A 17,497-nucleotide genomic window follows, 5' to 3' on the forward strand; every position below is an offset into this window, starting at 1 on the left:
GCTTTTTATTGGCAACCCTAGCACAGACAAGAGGCGTTTTGGTACTTAGCCTTCGTCAATTGTGGTCCAGAACGCGCCACCATTACATTTACATGCATTTAATTAGGTCTTTGTTATGTTATGTTATGTTATGTCTTCTTTTATTGCGCTCGAATCACCGTATATTTAAACAATACTCCCTAATATATGTATTCACTAAGATACACTTAATAAGCCAGTTAACCAATAGATTTTTTTTTTTAAAACATCCATTAAGACACTTATTTAAATATTTATTCTTGCATCGACCTTTACATATACAAAACATATTTATTTTTCAGAAAGACACACATTCACTGGATGGTGTCATGAGTGATGTCATGAGTGATGTCACTGACCATGTCATGAGTGATGTAATATGTGACGTCATCAGCAGTCCATTGCCGGCGCGCAAGTTATAGTGAGTCCAACTAACTATAACGTGGGAATTTCAATGGTTTTATGTCAGTAAAATTTCCAGATAACTATAACTGGTGTCAAACCTATGGTTTTTTCAGTGAAATTATTAGGTTTTTTAAATGCTAATTCCTAACTATAACTGATGTGAAACCTATGGTTTTTTCTGTGAATTTCATAGGTTTTGTAAATGCTAATTCCTAACTATATATAGTGCCTCAAACCTATGTTTTCTTCAGTGAATTTCAAAGGGTATTTAATAGCAAATTTCTATTGCTATCAAATATAATATTTTTTAGAATGAATCCTATATTGTATATTTAAGTAATACTATTTTTTTTACGTATATTCTTCATTTTTTCTTTTTTGCCCTGGAGCGCTTCCGGTGCGCGTACCGGTGTGCGCACCGGAAAGCGCAGTCTTGGGGCGCGCCCCGGTGTGCGTACCGGTGAGCATCCCGTTTGTGCTATTGCCGTGAACGAAAACATCATCGTGACGTATTGCGTAGCCGCGTCCGCGTGATACGCATGGCGTAAGCGCACCCGGAAGCACCCGAGCGCATACGATCGCGCTACGTAAGTGCCCCGGGGCACGCCCCGGTGCGCGTAGCGTAAGCGCGTCGGGTCATGTGATCTGAAAATAACACTTTTCATTGGTTCAGAACAGTTTTTTTTCCAAATGATGAAAGCCCCCACCTTTTTTCCTCATTCTCACTTTGTACTTTGACTGAGGAAGACCTTTTTGCAGACCTATTTGTACTGAGAAATGGCTACAGCAGCAGCAGTAGCAGGAGCATCTCAACCACCACCACCACCACCACCAGGACCACCACAACACCACAGTGGTGGAGAAGAAGAAGAGGAGGAGGAGGAGGAGGAGGAGAGGTGGTTCCTGCCTGAAGATAATACCCCCTATAAGCCAAAGGAGCACATTGTCTGGGAGTTTTTTAAAATCCCAAGGGGCCTAAAGAAAGTTAATGCTCCGAAAGTTACATGTCTGATCTGTGGCACTGTACTTTCCAGGGGGAACCCTGCCAAATAGTATTCTTTTGGCAACAATACTATGATTCGCCACATGCAACGCCGGCACCCAAACAACTATGCTGCGGCAGAGGTCAGAGAACTGACCAGAAACCCTCCCCAATCTTCTCCCTGCACCTCCCAAAGTAAACAACCCACTCCATCGGGCCCAGAGACAAGGGAAATGGTCCCAAATATCCAACCTCAGTTTGGAGATTTTAAAATAGTTTGTAAATTTTGCGGGACTATAATTTGCTATGGAGAGCAAAGTATTAAACTGATTAACTGTGCTGGAGACAACAACAAGTGCAAAAACAAACCTTAATTTTTTCCTGTTTTTTTTTGCTCCAGTTGAGCCGTTTACAATTCCCTGTTTTCTGTTTGTCCCCATAATAATTACAAAAAAATATAAAATTGTTCATAAAAGCCAAAAAAAGTAAAAAATGTTCCAAAAAACAATAAAAAAAATATAAAACAACAAAAAGAATAAAAAACAGTTCTTTTTAGAACTACCTCCAATTTATAAAAAAATGCTACATTTTTAAAAAACTCTGTCATTCTTTTTTCCCCATGGTACGCTCCCCGGTACGCCCCGCGGAGCGTGTACCGGGCGCTCCCCCCGCGCAAATAAAAAAAAAAATGTTTTGCCCCGCGGGGCCCTTTTATGGCCCCCACGTCAAACCTAGGGTGTCAGGGGGGGTCTACTCTGCCCCCTTTTAGTAATTTCCCCCTTTGTTTTTGCCACCTCTTGTGTCTCGATCCTACCGGGACACAAGATGGCAGCCGCTCCGGACTGTTTGGAATGTTGACAGACACCCAAGAGCCAATCTGCTTTCCGCTCGCGAACTCGCGTAGCGCGCTGGAGCGCCCCGGTGCGCGTACCGGGGTGCGCTTATAGATATATATATTTTTCTGAACCTAAATTACTCAAAATCCACTGGAGCACATATCTTGAGACATAGCAAAGGCACATCGGGCTACCAGTCCCTACAATTTTGCCAAGTTTTGTGAAAATCCATTCAGCCGTTCGGGCTAAAAGTGAGTCCAACCGCCCTATGGAAATTAAGATGGTGAAAACACGTTTTGGGACCCCCATTTTATCTCGGCCCCCACTTGACGAATCCCCCCCAAACTTTCAGGGAAGGAGCGGAGCGCAGCGAGGCAAATTTAAGGAAAATTACAGGCAGATTCCTCAACAGAATGTTGTGGATTTCCTATGGAAAACAATCCTAACTATAACAACCGCCAGTAGGTAATATATATATATATATATATATATATTCAATGAAAAAACCATAGGTTATAGAGAATATATAGTTAGGAATTAGCATTTACAAAACCTTAAAAATTCACTGAAAAAACCATAGGTTATAAACCATATATAGTTAGGGAATAGCATTTTCAAAACCTTATTTTACTCGCATAAAACCATTGAAATTCCATATATAGTTAGATGCGCTAACTATATATCGCGCACCCGCAATCCACTGCTGATGATGTCACATATTACATCATTCATGACATGGTCAGTGACATCACTGATGACATCACTGATCACAACATCCAGTGACTGTATGTTTCTGTAAAGTTAAAATATGTCTTACATATTGAAGAATGAGTGGATGTATAAATGTCTGGATGAAGGATTTAGTAGGTGCATGACTGATTGTATGAGGGAGTGATTAAATGTGTCTCACTGAGTGCATGGGTTAGTGATTAAACTGTATTAATTTGTGCATCATTATATCTGTTGTTCTGTAAACTGCTGCATGTGTTGATCAGTAGCTATATGAGTAACTATATGGGTTATTGATTGGTTGCTCAAGTATTTGTATGGGAGACTGAGTATGTGTGTGAGTGGCTGGGAGGTGTGTGACTCTGTGCATAGATGTGTGAACAGCTGATTCACTAGATGTATGGGTTCAAAACTGCATGTGGAAACAGCTGTATGGGTGGTTGACTGTGTACATGAGTGTATTGGTGAGTGATTGGATATCTCAATGCTACATGTCAAAGTAAGTACATATGTAAAACACAGTACATGCAAGAGTTGACATATATAAATTACTGTGTTTAAGAGCCAGTGAATGTGTGAGTGGCTGCATGGATCATTGAAAACTTGTATCAGTGATTGTATAAGAGAGTAAATATGTGTTAGAATATGTTTCAATAAGTAAGGTGTGTATAACTGTATAGTTGAGGAATTGGAGGTGTGATTGATTCTTTGCATGACTGACTAGGTGTGTGAGTAACTCCATGGATGAGTGACAATCTGTGAGTGTTTTCACTGAGTGTATCTAAGGATATATCAGAGTCTGTAGAGGTTCATCGTATTAACACATGAATGATGTCATCTGTGATGTTGTCAGTGATGTCATTTGAGTTGTCATCAGTGATGTCATCACTGATGTCATTTGAGATGTCATCAGTGATGTCATTTGAGTTGTTATCAGTGATGTCATCAGTGATGTCACTGACCATGTCATGAATGATGTAATATGTGACATCATCAGCAGTGGATTGCGGGTGCGCGATATATAGTTAGCGCATCCAACTATATATGGAATTTCAATGGTTTTATGCGAGTAAAATAAGGTTTTGAAAATGCTATTCCCTAACTATATATGGTTTATAACCTATGGTTTTTTCAGTGAATTTTTAAGGTTTTGTAAATGCTAATTCCTAACTATATATTCTCTATAACCTATGGTTTTTTCATTGAATTTCAATGGTTTTTTGAAAGCTAATATCTGTAGCTGTAAAATCTATTCTTTTTTAAATCTTTAAATATATTTTACATGTTTTTAATACATTTTTAAAAAAAATATTTTTTTGTTCCGCTCCCAGTTCGCGAACCGGTCAGCTTTCCGTTAGCTCGTTTTAAAGCCGCTCCTAGTCCGTGAACCGGTAAACGTTCTTTCAGCGTAACTGTTACGTTAGAATGACGTTTTGCGTTGTCGCGTAATACGTCATCGGACGCGCCAAATTAGCGGACCCGGAAGCGGACCGGAAAGCGGCGCAAAGCGCGAAACGTAAACACAGCAGGTCATGTGACTCGGTAATAACACTTTTCATTGGTTCATTTCACTTTTGGTTTCCTAATGATGTAATACTAGGTCATGTGATCTAAAATTAACACTTTTCATTGGTTTAGAACTTTGGCTTTTCCCAAATGATGAAAACCCCTCCTTCTTTCCTCACTCTGACTTTCATCTTGGTGAGAGAAAGACCTTTGTACAATCCAGAGAAATGGCTTCTGTTGTTGCTTCTGGTAGTGTTCCCCCACCACCACCTCCACCTCCTCATGGAAAGAAAGGACCACCAACTCAACCAATCTTTCAAGAAGAGGAAGATCAGGAAGAGGAGGAAGAGCCTGAATATTTGCCAGAGGAGCCCAGGAGGTACAACAGGAAGGAAAATTTCATTTGGCAATTTTTTTAATTTCCACCAGGGCAAAAGAAAGTGAACACCAGGTATGTCTTTTGCCGTATCTGTGATGATCGTCTTTCTAGAGGGACGGACAAAAAATATAGTTATGGGAATTTCACTATGCACAGGCACATGAGCAGGTGGCACCCAAATAACTATAGTGCTGCTCAGCTTCGGGACGAACAACAGAATTCCCCAGCAATAGCCAGAAGATCGGTCGTGCCAGAAGTTTCAGGACCAGAAGCAAGGGAGTTGATCCCAAATATTCAAATGGACATGGGGGAAGTGAAACAAGTTTGTGTGAGGTGCAATCCAATATTATGCTACCGCGAAAGTAGCATAACACTTATAATAAGAGCTATCAAAAATCATGTATGTCCAAAACGCCCCCAAAAATAAATTCTTCTTTTTTTTGTTGCTCCTGTTGAGCCCTCTTCGATGAATCATTTTTGTTTCCCCCCTCCCCCCAAAAAATAAAAAAAAATACAAAATGTTCAGAAAAAAACAAACAAATATAAAAAAATGTTCAGAAAACTAATAAAAAAAATTTAAAACAACAAAAACAAAAAAAAAGTTCTTTTCAGAACTACCTCCCCGTTATTAAAAAAAATTGGTAGAATTCTTTGAACTCTGCCAAGCTCTATTTCTATTAGTTCGCTCCCAGTTCGCACTCCGGTACGCGAACTTTGAGCGAACCCAAAAATTTTTTTTTTAAAAAAAGAACAGTAAGTATAAGTAAAGGAAACAGACCGTTATGTTACAAAAAAGACAGCTATAGGGAGTAAAGAAAAGCTACTGTTACCCGCAATTCACTTCTGATCATGTCATATATTACATAATTTTTGACATGGTCAGTGACATCATCAGCAGTGGATTGCGAGTAACAGTTTTTTTTGTTTACTTCCTATAGCTGTCTTTCTTGTAACATAAATGTCTTTTCCTATCCTTATACTTACTGTTCTTGTTTTAAAAATTTTTGGAGATCATTCAGAAACAGTAACATTAATAGAGACAGAATTAGTGATTAATAATGAAGAAGTATGAGAAGAGAGGGAGTGAGAAAAATACTGGAAGGAGTAGAAAAAATAAGTAATAGAGAAAGGAATGAGAGAAGTAGCAAACACAGGAAAGTAAAGATTAAAGAAATGAAGCAGTAGAACTAATAGATGTTAAATGTGATAGATTAAATGATTGATTGAGGGTGACGATAAGGTGTGTCCTCTCTAAAAGTTTGTTTAAGGTGAACCGTACTCTGGGTTGCATATCAAATTTATGCTTGTTGAAGAATACAGAGGAGATAATAGATGTGAAGACCTACCATTGTAGTAAAACATGCCCACTTATTACATCATTCATAACATAGTGACATCATCAGCAGTGGAATGCGGGTTAAAAAAGTAGAAAACATTTACCTTATAATTCTTGTTAACTTTTAAAGAAAATTTTTCATACATTCAATCTGTAAAAGAGAGAACAAACATTTCCAAAAATATTAAAACATGTATTTAAAAATTAGAAAAAAGAAGGGAAAAGGTTCAAGAAGAAACAGTTTTTAAACAACTTTGACACTTACAGAAACCTCTACTTCTCTACGACCCGTACACAATCCTAAAGATATTTATTTTAAACAAACAGTATCTTCATGCTGATGAAATGAGGCCTATTTTGAAACATGATGCTTCTTTTGCATTGCTTATGTCTCACAATAGTGATGCAATAACAGCGCAAAAGAGATGTAAAACCATCATAAAATTGTGTCTAACATTTTAAATGATTGTTTCAGGATGCAAATAAGATGTGTGCTTTCAAGAGCTTTCTTAGAGGTGAGGCCTATTTCTTTTTTTTCAAAAAAAACAGTACCCAGAAGTACAGCACTGTAAGCATTAAAATTGACACTTACAGAAAACTCAGTTTTTCCATATCTACCTCACATTTCTAAATGTATATCATAAGTACAAACAGCAGAACATTAATTATACATGTTAAATGGTTTATTTTTGCTGTTCTCAGAATGTATCAAATTTCACTTAAATCAGTGATTTGAAGGTATTCATCATGTAACAGCGGGGAAAAAAAAACACAATCAAAATGATTGTGTTTAAAAAACCCATACAACCTAAGAAATCTGAATTCAAAACTCCTTAAAATTAACTTACTTTCAATAACGTTGAAGGATCTCCTATGAACAGCATCCACTCTGTTGTGCTATAAATATTTTCAGCCCGCCACTTTCTGAAAGAAAACCTCCATCATTTCGAAAAATATGTTACATACAAGAAAAGACTTCTCACATTCTATCACATGTTTCCACTAGGCCAAATCATGTTGCAGCGATTCGCAACTCTTGTAATTCTTCCAATCAAATCCCGTCATTTTCTATTTTCGCATCTTTCAAAAAGAAAACATTTGAGATTATGTTCACAATCCTGGACTACTAATATCTTACTCTTCTTTGTCACTCATGTTCTCCTTTTCCTATGACACTGATACTGCTTACTATGAAGCAGACTTACTTGCATCAGGTTTATATAGTTGGATTTTAAAATTGACATTATAATTGAAAGTTTTGGACCAATAATCTAAACAGCATTGCAGACTTACATTCCCTCTACTTGATGAACAATTTCCAATTCCTCACAGGAAATCCCAAAATTGTTTCTTTAAAATTTTGGTTTTAAAAACACCAGGTAAGAATTTTTAAGGTCAAACGGCAATTTTTTTTTGAAAGTTACAACAGAATCATTGCAGAATGACCAGCCGTTTCGAGACTTTAAGTAGCTGTATAATGTCCTGATGTTGTTGAAGGACCATCGTGATAGATAATTGCTACAGTTACAAAAGTCCTCCCTGATATTGACAGCTGAGAAGCCACAACATTTTTTATTAAAGTTGACAATTTTGATCCATCAGGCCTACATCGTTGGATCATTAAAATGACATACTGGCCATATCTACGTATAAATAATGTTGACATCATATCACATTTACATTGGCTACACTCCATGTTGTGATCCGCTGCATTTACTAGCTTATTAAAGGACACTGATTTACTGTCTGGCAAAGTTAAATATATAAATTTTCTGAGTCTACACTAGTAGTACTTGATACCATACAGTTCTCGCAGTCATGCTGCCATTGATAAGAAAGCCCAAACAGGTGATCTACATCTACACCCTCATCTTGCAATACATCAAGCATATTGTAGTAAATAAGGAGAAATCCAAAGATATGTTGATAAGTCCAAGGTTTATTCAGCTGCAGCACAGTACTTCCAATCTTCCAAACTCCCAGATACAGTATAACATTTTAGATCAAAACAATTCTAAATGGAACTACCTGAAAAGTGTGCATGTGCAACATGGGACAAAGGTTCTATTAAAAGGGAAATATATACAGGGAAGGATTAAAAGGGAAATACCAAGAAGTGAGAATATAACACATTTCCCCCCTTAAAGAAAAGGAAATGCATTAAACATAAAGAAGCATATGTAAAAAATCAACCAATATCAACTATGGTACACATTTCGAAACTCTTCTGACATTCCATCTTTTTCCATCCTGAGTAACAACACTATTATGATAGACACGCATAACTTTCATTGGCTTACCAAATTTGTTCTCTCCTTTAACAACAAACCCTGGTTTTCGAATCCTGACAACATCACCAACCATGAATGCTGGTTGTCTAACCTTCATCCTAGAATCGTAATTACATTTGTACTTGTCTTGTTTGAGCTCCACTTTTTTAGCCACATCCTTAATGTTCACATCAGTCATTTGTTGACTACTACTTTTCTTAAACCACCAAGGACATAATCCTGAAACAGGGTCTCTACCTTTTAGTAAACGGAAAGGAGAGACTTCAGTAGTGGCATGAGGCGTAATACGGTATAACCATAATTTTTCTCTCAACTTATCTTTCCACAGACTTCCTGATTTGCGAGCCCAAACCAGATCTTCCTTGAGGACTCTATTATACCTCTCCACTAGACCATTACCTTGTGGTTCATAGAGGGCTGTAGTACAGTGCTTGATCCCATACGTGCTCAAGAACTCCAACATGAGAGAGGACTTGAACTGTACCCCATTATCGGATACAATGCACTCCGGAGAACCCTCTCTGGAAAAAATCTCCTTTAAAAATAGAATAACACTTTCAGTATTTGGATGAGGCACTAGTTTGACCTCAGGCCACTTTGAGTGATAGTCTACAGCAACAATGGCAAATCTACATTCTTGTGGTAAGAAATTGAAAGGGCCAGCTATATCAATTCCTAACTTTTGCCACGGATGATCTGGCCACTTTACAGGAACTAAAGGTGCTGGATCACACTTACACGATTTATCACTTTCAATGCACTCGGGACATTCCCTGACAAATTTATCCACTACTCTATCAACCCCTGGCCACCAGAAATTTGACCTAATAAGTCTTTTCATAGAGGACATTCCCATATGGCACTCATGACTCATTTGTAAAATCACACTTCTTATAGCCACCGGTGGAATACATTTACCAGCTCTGAACAAAAGATCTCCCTCAATGGCCAACTCATCAGCAACATTGTAGAAAGGCGTGATCTCAGCAGGAACACGTTCTTTGGAAGGCCATCCCAACCTCACACAGTCTCTGACCTTACACAGCAAATCATCCTCATCCATACCTCTCTTCCACATATCTTCCGATATAACTTTGTATTTTTCTGGAAACATTTCAGAAATGCTGGTTACTACCTCTGTATCTTCATCAATCTCAGAACTAGTACAGGGCAACCTAGACAAACAGTCTGCAGTAACATTTAACTTCCCTGGCACATATTCAATGTCGAAACTATATTCTTGCAAACGTGACATCAATCTTGCAATGCGAGCTGTGGCATTCAAACCTCCACCAGGTGATAAAATGCTCACCAATGGCTTGTGATCAGTGCGTATGAGGAACCTTGCACCCCAGATGTAATTACGGAAATGCTCAACACCCCATACACATCCCAACAACTCTTTCTCTATGACTGCATACCGTCTTTCAGTTTGATTCAATGATCTGGACGCAAACGCAACATTCCAATCTTCCTTTCCAGAACGTTGAGAAAGTACACAACCTAAACCATAAAGACTGGCATCCACTGTCAAAATGCAAAGTTTATTCAAACAAAAAGGCCTTAAAGTTGGTGCTGACACCATATCGAGTTTGACACTTTCGAAAGCATCCTGCTGTTTTGATCCCCACAAAAATTCTACCTCCTTCCTTGTCAACTCCCTTAACGGTTCCATCTTTGTAGCAAAATTTGCAATAAACTTACTGTAATATTCGCACAGTCCTAGGAACGACAACAACTTATCCTTACAATCTGGTGCGGGAGCCTTTAAGATAGCATCCACTAAGGATCTTTTAGGAGCAACACCCTTACCAGAAATAGTGTGTCCCAAATATTCTATAGTTTTTTGAAACAACTTACACTTCTTACTCTTAATGGTAAGTCCAAACTTATCTAGCATCTTGCACACATTCCTCAAATGCTCCATGTGTATTTCATCATCTTTGGAGAAAACCAAGATATCGTCTTGGAAACACTTCACGTACTCACCCATGTCCCTAAATATATGGTACATAGACCTCTGAAAAACGGACGCTGCCGACGCCAAACCGAACGGCATCCGTTTGAACTGGAACAAACCCTGAGGTGTGATAAAAGCTGTGAGATGGCGTGACTCCTCAGCTAACACCACCTGATGATACGCCGATCTCAAATCTAACGTGGAAAATATCATGCCACCTCCCAGCATACTCACTACCTCGTTGATATTTGGCAAAGGATGACAGTCTACCACTATGTTGGCATTGAGTGCCCTCAAATCTATGCACAACCTCAAAGATTTGTCAGGTTTGCGTGCCAAAACCATTGGCGAAACCCATTCGGATGACTCTATTTCTTCTATGACATCATTTTTTAACATGTCATTCAGTGCATCACTTAATTCTTCTCTGACATTAAGTGGTACAGGCCTAAGTTTTTGCACCACCGGTATGGCTCGTTGTTTAAGCTTAATAACATGAGTGAACCCACTTAATTTACCCAATTTGTCCGAAAACACACTAGGAAACTCATCAGAAAGAGTCTTCCAAACATTACTCTCTTCAACAGATCTGACTTTATCCTCTGACATATCACCATCATATGACACCATGACAGGATCTTTGTTGCGTGGATTCAATGTAATGTGAAGTCTGAATTGATCCCGCCACCCCAAAACATTTACTCCCTTCACAGCCACATACAGTTTGATATATGCAGATTGATTTTTAAAATAAATCATGGAGGCAATATATCCTATAAAATCAATACTTGATTCATTGAAACCTTTTGCCATAATATCAGGAGGACACAATTCACCTTTAGAAATTATGTTCCTGTACTTTTCATCAAAATACTTTTCAGTTATGATAGTCCAAGGAGACCCAGAATCAGCCATCAACTCTAACTCTACTCCTTTAAACCTAACAACACATTTTGGAGACTCCAAATAATCCTCCTCAAGTAAACTTATACTAATAATAGACACAATCATCCCACTTACTCTGTTTGATTCATCAGACACAGCATGTTCATATCTGACCAGACTTGAATCATAGTTTGTTTCATCTCTCACACAAGAAACTTCCTTTTTCTTGAAATAATTTCCTTTATCCCCACCTTTCTTTTTGTCTTCTCTACATGAGTTGGAAAAATGACCTATTTTTCCACACTTGTTGCACTCCTTCCCTAAAGCAGGGCAAAATTTGAACGTAGCAACATGATTGTAACTCCCACATCTAAAACATACGATGCGACTACGTGGTCCAAACTTATGACTTTGGGAACCTCTTGCAACACTGTTCATTGCACACACTTCTTCAGTTAACTTATCACTCTTACTACTCTTATTGCTTGTCTCCTCTATTGTCTTCATCCACTTATTAGACTGTTCAAAAGCCTTAGCAGTAGAGATACACTCCAACAAAGTTGGGTTGCCTACTATCCACAATTGTTCTTGTGTTTTCTTGCACTTAACATTTACAATAATATTATCTCTAAGCATCTCATCCGTCATATTACCAAAATTACATGGCATCACTAGAGCTCTTAAACCTGTTAGAAAATCATCAAAAGATTCATTTTCTTTTTGCGTTCTAGTATAAAACTTGTACCGGTTTAAGGCTAGACTAGTGGTGGGTTTAAAGCGTGTTTCCACACGAAGCATAGCTTCATCAAAAACCCCATTATCACCAGGGACAGCTGGTAAATTTCTGAAAATAGCTTGTCCCTCGGATCCCAAACAATGTAAAAAAATGTTTTTCTTTCTCTCATTTCCCATCCTTTCTCCATCAATGGCTTTTAAATATGTCATAAACTCCTCCTTCCATCTGTTCCATGGAATGGGAGGATCACCTTTGCTTTGCAAAAATTTTGAAGGAGGGTCGAACTGCATGTTAATAAATGTAAATATCACGGCAATGAACAACTAAAAAAAAAAAAATATAACCACAATAAAGATAATGCAATAAGAAGGAAATCACACAAAATGCTACAACTCAATGACAGTTAAGTTAATGAGTACACAAGCTGTGTACATCAGCGAAATTGCAATGAAATCAGTGTTGGATATTCTTCCTCAATACAGTGTAAAATAGTAATTTCGTTGTTTAAATTACTTCTCACGCGCGTTGCTACCAGCTTCAAGCAGGCGCGCTTTTAAAGTACCTTCAGCAACGTTGTGAATGTCCGTTTCAGCAGCGCTTGACAGTAGCGTTTCAAAGCGTTAACTTTTTATCCTCAGTTTTCTTTGTTAAGTAATGCTTGCTCTTCGGCAGCGCTCGGCAGTAACGTTGACAATAAACAAATATGGCCGCTACCAACGCAATGCGCATTACGTCATGCGCTGCGTTTCCTTCGTTGCCATAGTTACAGCTTGACTGTCAGCGCATGCGTGTAGCTTCGTTACCCTGGATACCGCTTTCTCGGCAGCGCATGCAAATTGCAACCGAAGACTCCGTTCTTTGAAGGTAAACACTTGAAAAACAAAGTATTAGTTAGTAAAATCTGCAGGTTTACACAGGAAAGGCTCCAAGACAACGCAATTTTAGTAAAATGGCAAGAAAATCCGGAGGCTTGTAACCAATTGTAATTCCTTGAAATAAAACCACAATGAAGAAGTAGAAAAACGGAATCTTTTCTTGAATCCTTTCCAGATAGATTTACAGGTCACATTCCAGGTCACTAATCCAACGATGTTTTCTGGAGGAAAAATCCAAGTACTTTTGGAAAATAAGTCATGAATCCAAAAGCTTCTGGAAATGGGTAAATATTGCAAACAGCTCAAAATTTCCCAAAATTCCAGTTTTGTACCACACCTGTGCTGCTCATGTAGAAGTAGTAGGTACTGGTCACCATCGTCGCCAATTTTGTAGTAAATAAGGAGAAATCCAAGGATATGTTGATAAGTCCAAGGTTTATTCAGCTGCAGCACAGTACTTCCAATCTTCCAAACTCCCAGATACAGTATAACATTTTAGATCAAAACAATTCTAAATGGAACTACCTGAAAAGTGTGCATGTGCAACATGGGACAAAGGTTCTATTAAAAGGGAAATATATACAGGGAAGGATTAAAAGGGAAATACCAAGAAGTGAGAATATAACACATATACATTAAAAACTCCTGACAATCTTGCTGATTATTTTCAGAGAAGTCTGTTTGACCTGAACATTCATCTAACAGATAACGAACTTCAGACACACTTTCTACTTTTGTTCGATCAGTGCTACATTTCTCGAAAACAGAATTCAACAAACAGCATAAAATTTGTTCTGAATTCAACAGAATCTGTTCTTTTAAACTCTCTAGTGAAAAGAGAACATTAACCACTACATTTGCATAGCAGTTGACACCAGAACTGTTTTCAAATTGAAAACCGACAACATCTTCAACAGAATCCACTTTCTTTCTGCTAACAATTTTCGGTTCATTGACTTTTAGTCTTTTTGCAACAGCCTCCCTACTATTACTGATATTTCTATGTTTCCGGCCTACCACACGTTTCTCAAACAAAGGATATTGAGGCAAATGTGGCGCATACTCTCTTCTTAACCTATTGTATTCCTTAACACAATCTAGATCCGCACAAATGTTTGTGACATCACAGTCAATCAAGTACAATCCCGATAAAGTTCTAACTCGTGACAATGCCACATATGCCATACCCTCCTTGAACACAGAACTGCCAATATTCACCAATGCACTGTCTACACTTAAACCTTGCGATTTATGGATTGTCACCGCATATGCCAAGCAAACAGGAAACTGTTTACGGCGAACATATAAGTCTTTAACAAGCAAAAACCTAGCAGAACAACGACCAATTAGCTGTACTTCCTCAATGCCATCAAATTTAATTTTTAAAAATTCTATTCCATCTCTATTTCTGTATTTCTCAAAATCAACAACATTACCCATTGATCCATTTACCAGACCTCTTTCTACATGTAAATTCCTTCTCAAAATGATTCGGCAATTTAAGCACACATTCAGAGTCTTTTCAAAACCCGCAGTTTTAGATATAGTCTTCTCTAATGAATCCAATTTTGATTTCAAATTGTCTGACAAAATAATTGTTGATCCCATATGCTCTATTTTGTCGATAGCTTCAAGTTTCACAATCTCTTGCTTTTCTAAATTCAACATTTTGTTGTTGAAGATGGCACATTCTGCAAGAGTTGGCATCAAACATATCCCGGATTTCTTCTCAGTAATTTTCTGAAAAATATTCTCAGGCACAATCTCTTGTTTGGGATATAAATTTGACAGTAATCGTGCATTTAAAGCTTCTTTCCCATGCTCGGTCACTTTTCCAATTCTAATATCTTGTAGAATATTCTTGTAATCTTCATCCTTTGCCTGACGCATATTTTCATGCAGTTCAGCATAATTGAACTTTAACCATATATTGACGTTGCCAATACTCCCTAGGCACTTCCTGGTATCTTCATGCGTGAGTATTTTGAACACAGGTTGACCTTTTACTGGTGTCAGCTGCAGAAGATCTCCGAAAACAATGATGTGTTTGCCACCAAATAACACATCATATTCAGTTTTAAGTACTTCTTGCATTCTCAAATGCACAAAGGCAAGCATGACATTGGAAACCATGCTTAGTTCGTCAATGATAAGTAGTTTCATTTTCCTAAAGACTCTTGAAACTTCACAGCAAGCATCCCCAGATAACTTGTGGTATTGTAATTTGTTGTCATGCTCCACTGGCAGCATCAGTAGACGATGCAAAGTAATACCTTTAATGTTATGTGCTGCCAGTCCAGTAGGAGCGGTGACAACACAAGACAGCGATGACTCAGTCCTTTCCTGCAAATAACAAGAAATTGCTTTAATGAGGAAACTTTTTCCAGTTCCCGCTTCTCCACTCACGTACAGTCGGACAGGCTTCAACGATGTACATGAGCACTCTTTCTTCTCATGACTTAATCCGTGCTCAATTTCCTTGGTAACTTCATCATATATTTTCCTCTGCTCAACGTTGAGTTGTTTTTCCAAGTCTTCTAAGTTAACTGAATCCTCCTGAGCATGTGCCATGGCTCTTTCCACTTCATTCATAGCAGTGGCAGCTTCATTTTCGATAATAGGTCCTCCAAGTGGATCTTGACGCAATGAAACAGAACTCTGACTGTCCTGAGAACTGTCTCTGGCAATCTCGGCTGCAATCGTTGCTTCCTGCTCAATTTCCAAAGTTAGCATTTCTTGATATTTAGGAAAAGCAGGACATTCTATGGTCTCCTTAGCAGCAGTGAAAGAGTCTTCGTAACAGAGGAAATCTCCAAGCAGTTCCTCTTCTGCACGCCAAGGCTTGAAAAGTTGCAAAAGTGCTAAATAGAAAAACTCCTTTTTTTCTGGAGATTCACCACTCAATTTTCGATGGTTTACTAATTGGCATTTTCTTTGCTTGACCAGGCATCCCTCACTTCCAATTACAGCATACACTCCTTTCTCAATATCTTCTTTGATGTTCCTCTTGAATATATAATTTTGGAGAACCTCATATAGACAAACATTCTCAAGGTGACTGCTTCGATTTGGATAATATGTATCCAACATGTTGGTCTTCAAAATGTCGGTACTGTTTGGTTCCTTTTCTGCCAAATACTCAATTTCCCGGACAGGTTTTAGAACTCGATTTCGCGTTGCAGCAAGACCAAGACTCGCCCAAACGATACTCCTGGATTTGGCATAGAGACTTGCTGAAGACAATCGATCAGAACATTCGTAAGCTCCGATTTCTCGATGCGACAACATCTTCAGACTGAAACTGTACAACTTCTTGCTGAGGCTCTTTTCATGGGAAATGTCCTCCCACATATCCTTCAGTTCTGTCTTTTCTTTTTTGGTGATGTAAGATGTCACATACCGAGCCACAGCCATACAGTTGTCAGCCACAAACTGTATATCCATGTTAGCATTCCACATGGACAAAATCACTGGGTTGTAGTCATTGATGTACTTGGACTCTTCATTCCTTTTCAAATTGTATGTATTCTTGGGTGATTTCCTCGTCACATTATGTCGCAGCGAAGACATCAAACTGTTCACTCTTCCTTTACAAATCACCGGTCGTGGAAAGTTGAAACGACATTTGGTGTAGAACTTGTCCTTGTTTCTGAATTTACGACGACAGTACTTTCCACAACGATGGCTTTGGAAACGTAGAACTTGTTCTCTTAGGAATTTCTTCTCCGTTGCGTTTGGAACAGCACACGTAGAATACTGTTCTATGAAATTCATCACTAAGTCATCCGGATCTGTTCCAAATTTAGGTGCATCCTTGATCCACAACAACATATGTATATGAGGGGCACCTCTTGCTTGGTACTCCTTTCTCCAGAAGAAATCCAACACCTCTCCAAGAGGTGGATTCTTCTTATTTGTGATGAAAGACATCATAGCTTCAAATCTATGATTGAAGTACCTGCATACATTCACTGGATCCAAAGAACACCGTTCTCCAGGTGTCTTGAATTCAATGTTTTCAATATTTCCATTTGCCTCTCGTAGAAATTCAAGTAAGTCTTCCCAGCCATACTCGGCACAGCTCAGAGTGAGGAACCATGTCGGAGCTCCTAAGTTCCTCAGCATACATTTTAAATCACCATGACGACGGTACCAGTACTCATTAGTACCACGCTGACACGCCATGAGATTAATTAAGTGAGAATCCAAAATACTGTCTTGGACATTGATTTTATGCATAAAATCACTTGCCGAGATGTTTCGCATCTGTATACCACTTTTTAAAATGTGGTTCACTGCATATGACAGTCCTGACAGATCGCTTTCAAACAGGAGATGAAACAAATAGGGAATGCATTGACGAAACCTAGGATCTTCTGCATACAATCGTAAAGTCCGGTATTCAGACGCAGGAATTTGATGAGGTCGCTCATCATATCTTCCTCCTTGACCTGTGGGAAATAGCTGTGGGAAACACCGAGCTTCCAAACTTTCCTCCCAAACACTAATGGGACTCCCTTTGGCTTGTTTCATTTGAAACAACTCAATAGCATTCCCCA

Source organism: Lissotriton vulgaris, chromosome 5, assembly GCF_964263255.1.
Source record: "Lissotriton vulgaris chromosome 5, aLisVul1.2, whole genome shotgun sequence".
Classification (NCBI taxonomy): domain Eukaryota; kingdom Metazoa; phylum Chordata; class Amphibia; order Caudata; family Salamandridae; genus Lissotriton; species Lissotriton vulgaris.